The sequence below is a fragment of the Tachysurus fulvidraco genome, chromosome 10, assembly GCF_022655615.1.
Source record: "Tachysurus fulvidraco isolate hzauxx_2018 chromosome 10, HZAU_PFXX_2.0, whole genome shotgun sequence".
Taxonomy (NCBI): Eukaryota; Metazoa; Chordata; class Actinopteri; order Siluriformes; family Bagridae; genus Tachysurus; species Tachysurus fulvidraco.
In genome coordinates, this window is record NC_062527.1 from 6,635,479 (window position 1) to 6,640,677 (window position 5,199).

Below are 5,199 nucleotides of genomic sequence, written 5' to 3' on the forward strand. Positions count from 1 at the left end.
TTCAGTTTGTTGTTTTTAATATTATTTCTGCTTCACTGAAGCACACAAGGGAAGTCTATAGCACAGCAAATAAACAGTGATGGGTGATACAGAAGTTCTCGAAAGGTTAAAATGCTGTTATTAAATGCATCACTTACATGCAACGAGACCTGTCCCCCTGTGACCTATCGCACATACAGTACAGTACAGCGTGAAGTTCACTCAGCTTCAGTTACACCTTCTCTAAACCAATACAGTGCATGGGTTCAGTATTCAAAAGAATAGTTTTTCGTCTGGAGAGACACTATATTAGCCACTATAGCCAATGGAAGCATGGGACTAGTCAGTACTGTATGATGACCTCACTTTGTTCAAGGTCAAAAACAAAGCCCTTCACACATCCCAGGAGTGTCCGAACTGGCTGGATATCAGTTCTGCTCCACGTCTGCTGCAGCTAGGTGCACGTTTCAGCATGATGCTCTCCACACGCCACGCTCATGCTCGCTGTGCTCAACCAGGATGGCTTGAGTCAGCAAGAAAAGGAACACGGCTTGCATAAATAGCCTCAAAGAAAGTGCAGAGAGAAAAGTGTCAAAAGAGCTTTTTATAGTTATAGATACAGCATAAATCTTTGTGCATAGTGACACAGATATCTCTCTCAATTGGATTTTATTTTGTTTGGATTCGGATTCAGAACTGTATCACCGATCCAAATGATCTAGAAGAATAAATATCATGCATTTCTACATATATGCATATATGTTTTATTTACAAAGTTGAGAATAAAATATCCAGTTATATTTTCTCCCAACATTTAGCATTTAGTATGTGCAATACATTAACACTTTATTTATGTCAGGGTTCAGCACGGACTTTCGGCCACGTGTGATCGTTGTCGTTCCTCGTCACGTGTCTGCCCCGCCTTCGTCTGCTCCTCCCTGTCACCACACCTGCTCCTCATTGTGTCATTATTGTCCTGTGTATAAATGTGAGCCGCGTTGCCGATAGCAGCGCGGATTCACTGGTCACGTCTAGTCTAGGTTGGTTTCGTCATGTGTATTATTTTAGTCCTCGTTGTTGTCCTGTATTTGTCTTTATCATTTTTTAAACCCCTTTCATTTGAAGCTATCCTGTGTGCGGGTCCGCCTCCTTCCTCCTCTGGTTGTGACAATTTAAAAGGTACCTGACATTAAGCTTTCATAACACAATCATAAGCATTTATAATTCACTCATTATAAACCAGTCTCACTTAAACTCTCGTTCAAAAGAAATTATGATACGCATATCATTCATTTTTTTTTGCCAAAGTATGTAGAAAAATGTCTTGTGCTCTGATAAGAACATTATTTTATTTCATGATGGATGTTTGGTGAAAAATGAGACAGCTTAGCATCCTAAAATCCACCCTAGGCACAGGACACAGTAAAGCACGGTGGTGGCAGCATCACACTATTGCATAGAGCTGCTTAGAGGGAATCATAGAGATGTCCAAAATGATTTTGGTACAAAACATTCAGTCCGTCGGTAGACAGTTGATGGAAACCAAAATCTCTTCATTCCTAATTAAATAATATCTCATCAGTCCTGGCTTCCGAGGCAGATTTCTCTCTATGGATTTCAGTGTCTGAGATTATAGAAGATCTGCAGCAGATCAAAACGTTGTCACGTTTTAACAAGCACTCGTCTTGGGAGATTCGGTCTGTAAGAAGGGGATTTTTTGGCATATAATCAGAAATCTCAATTAGAAATATCTGAGATGCTTCATGAAAAACTAATCAGTCTGGTGTTTCTGCAACGACGATGTAAGTCACTGAAATCTCTGTTTCCACTTGAGCAATGTATGAATGATGAATAGATGTGTGTATAAAAAATAGATAAGTGTGTATCCTATGTCCACTGTTCATAGAAGGAGTTTCAGCCTTAACTCATGGGGCATTTTCTATCAGTATAAAGAAATGAATGAGGTTCTGGCTGAGATTTTTAATTAAAATAAGTTAGGACTCCGTTGGCATAAGGCGTGAAATGCGTGTTCATCCCGCTGTTGATAATCTAACACAGAATTTGTGTCGAAGGTAAATTTGAGCTGATGATGAACAAACAACTTGGGGCATCTCAGAGAGCAGAAATGGGTTTGATATCAGCGTTTATTCTGACGATATAAACATTTGTATGATTGCCCCTAGTAGAGTAGAAAAAAAAAAAAAACAGAAATACTTGGAAATACAGAAAGTCTACTTTCGTATGAGATTCATATTAACCTCCACTGTGGACTGAGACATGTCAAAGACGTTCAATGATCAACACGGACACAACAAAAACAGGAGCAAACTCCATTTGTTGGCGTCTGGGAATATTCAGGGTCAGAGGACAACTAAAAACACTGTAATGCACTTTTATATTCACACTGCAGCAGTTAGAGATGCTTCCTGCTTGTAAATCTCAGCACTGAGAAACCTCTGAAACACTTTCTGCATCTGTAAATTAGATGAATTACATATTCTGTGCTACTGTAGGTAACTCATATACAGTAAGATGACCTCAAATGCTTATATGTACATCATTAAACATTATGATTAATAGTAATAATAATAGTTGTGAATTTCCCACTGGGATGAATAAAGGATCGATCGATCTACCGATCTACCGATCTATCTATCTATCTATCTATCTATCTATCTATCTATCTATCTATCTATCTATCTATCTATCTATCTATCTATCTGTCGGTCTGTCGGTCTATCTATCTGTTATAGAAAGCTCTTGGATGCATAACACAGCACAGCACTGGTCTTGGCTCCATAGTGGCTCTGTCTTATTGTCATTCTAATTTCCGCTCTCGGCTAATAATACGAGAAATATTTCATTTCATTGCTTCATGACTTTATCTCTTTGTCCATTAGCATTAGATAGTGGAATTAAGAAATTGAGTAGTGCAGGATTTTTTTTTTTTTCTATCAGCGCACCGGGGTGAATGGCGTCTTCTCTTCCAGGCTGCTTGGTTCTGTTCAGTGTTTATGCTCTGCGGCGCCGACGCTAGCTCTGTATAAAAAAATATTAAGATCAGGTTTCTCTCTTTATAAAAGAATTATCACCAGGGAAATGTTTTTATACTGTAGTAATGAAGTTCCTGCTGCAGATGTGTCGCATGACTGCACACCTAACATGCCTCGGATAAAATACAGAGCCAGCGGATTCACATCTGCTCCTCTGCCATAGCTATACGCAGCCTTGTCAGAGTCATATTCTTCTCCTCCCACTCTGTTCTCCGTCTCTCCACCTTAGAGCTATGTTTCTGCCTTGCCTAACATGATTTCCCATTAAACTGCCAATAACAAACATATCAGTTGCTGTAATCCAGGATGTTACACTATAACTGTGTCTCGTTTACCTGTGTTTGGAGCCTGGTGACTGTTTTTATTAAGGCATCAAACTGAGTTCAGTTCGATAGAGTGAGCAGTTTCACAGCAAGTGCACACGGGCTGTTGTTTCCGCTGAGCTAGTCAAGCTCGGATCACCGAGATCCCTCCCAGACTGTCAGCAGGGTGCGGCAGAACAAACGCCGCTCGGCATCCCTGCGTTTTCGCCCCGGGTCAGTCATCTGTCAGAAGACAAGACAAGACAAGAGCAGACAAAAACAAATGATTGCACAAGCATCACTGGTGCTTTTCCCTGTAAGTAAATACAACTATTTCAATTGTTTCTCTTTTGGCAGAAGTTAAGAAAAGGTGAACAGAAGGTGATCTGTCAAAGAGCCTCCTCACTAGGGACTCGAATCCATTTCACTTAAACTCCCGGTGCTTCTAAAAATGACCTGTTTCTTTAGTTTAATCCGTAAGGCTTTCGAAGGATTCCAATGACAAGGCCACATTAATTGATTTCCTCCGACCGCCGTCTTCACCCCTCCCTGCCACTGAACATCTTTGCCCACATGTGACAGAAAATCCAGGATAAATCATTAAAGGAAAGAGATCAGAGGAATGGAAATGTGTTAAGTGCGTGACGGCTGGAAGCGAGTTTCCCAATACGACGGCGTCCAAAGAGCCAATATTAGTGAAGGTCTATGCTTCTCACTACCATGTTAAGATCAGTTCAGCTAAATCAATAAATCTTAAATAAACAAAAGAAGACGGCGGTAAGCAAATATTTGTCAAGGCAAAGCGTGCCATCTGGAATGCCGCTGCGTCTAGCTGGGAGAGAAACGGCAGAGAGAGAAATAACAGCGCACGAGAACAGTTGTGAGTCAGGTGATATTTCACAACAGAGTGAGAGGTTGCAAATATCAGTTATTCCTGGCGCGAAGTTGAGCTGATTCAGAGATCTACTGCGTATGAGAAACTGCAGCTGCCAAACGTGTGCCTTCTCCTCCGCCGTCCAGAGAAGCTACAGCAATTTATTATTTATATTTGCTGCTTGCAGAGAGTGCACATTTTTTGTACGCACCATATTTCATGCATATAGACGCACAGTAATTCTCTTAGGAAAAACTCCACTGACCAGAAGTCCATTTATGTCTATTAGAAGAGCCAGAATTTCAATGGTCAAGGAAACATCTCACACAGAGCCTAAGGCCCATTATGAGATCTTGTTAATGCAGGTTACAGAGTATAGTGTACAGTAAGTGGTAATTTGCGAGTTGTACATAATAATGTCATTTTTACCTCCGGATGATTGACGAGCAAAGTGGAAAACACATGGACGCCTTTACGTCTTTTGTTTAAGCTCATGAAAAGCTACATTAAGTGCACTTTTACACTTACATGCCCCAGTGTCTATAGGTTCTGTTCTACTGTAGTGATCTTTAAATATTCATGCAACACATTGCACTGAAATTGCAGCCCAGCAGACAATAACGAGTAGCTTAAGAATGTTCATGATGACTCTAATGTTTAGAATTAGCGCCTCAAAACTAATGGTGATTAGTATGGTATTTCTACCCCAAGAGGGGTGTTAAAGCAAAAAAACAATTGAATTAATTCTTTGAGCTTGAACATAAATCTGAGATAAATTGAATATCTATAGAAGATCTAGAAATGATTGGGTTGTGTGTGCATGTGATTTATTATGATTATAATTATGTAAACATCAGCTACAAAACTGGAGGGAAACCTCCCCTGGTTAAGGCATTACACATCTGTTTCTATGGAAAGTTTAATGGTGATTATCATATAAAACATATAACAGTCACTCCATTAAACACCCCCAACATTAGCCCCTGGCAAC

General features: G+C 40.1%; 1 long non-coding RNA gene across 2 annotated transcripts; it reads right to left on the minus strand.

Moving 5' to 3' along the window:
* LOC125145655 lies at nt 1-4,465 on the minus strand. 2 transcript variants are annotated; one of them, XR_007144061.1, is made up of 2 exons: nt 3,368-4,465; nt 1-543 (listed from the first exon to the last, which is right to left on the minus strand). It is a non-coding gene; the product is annotated as an uncharacterized LOC125145655 (long non-coding RNA). The 2 variants fall into 2 exon arrangements; XR_007144060.1 differs by having other exon boundaries at nt 1-3,018.
* Between the last annotated feature and the right edge of the window lie 734 nt (nt 4,466-5,199).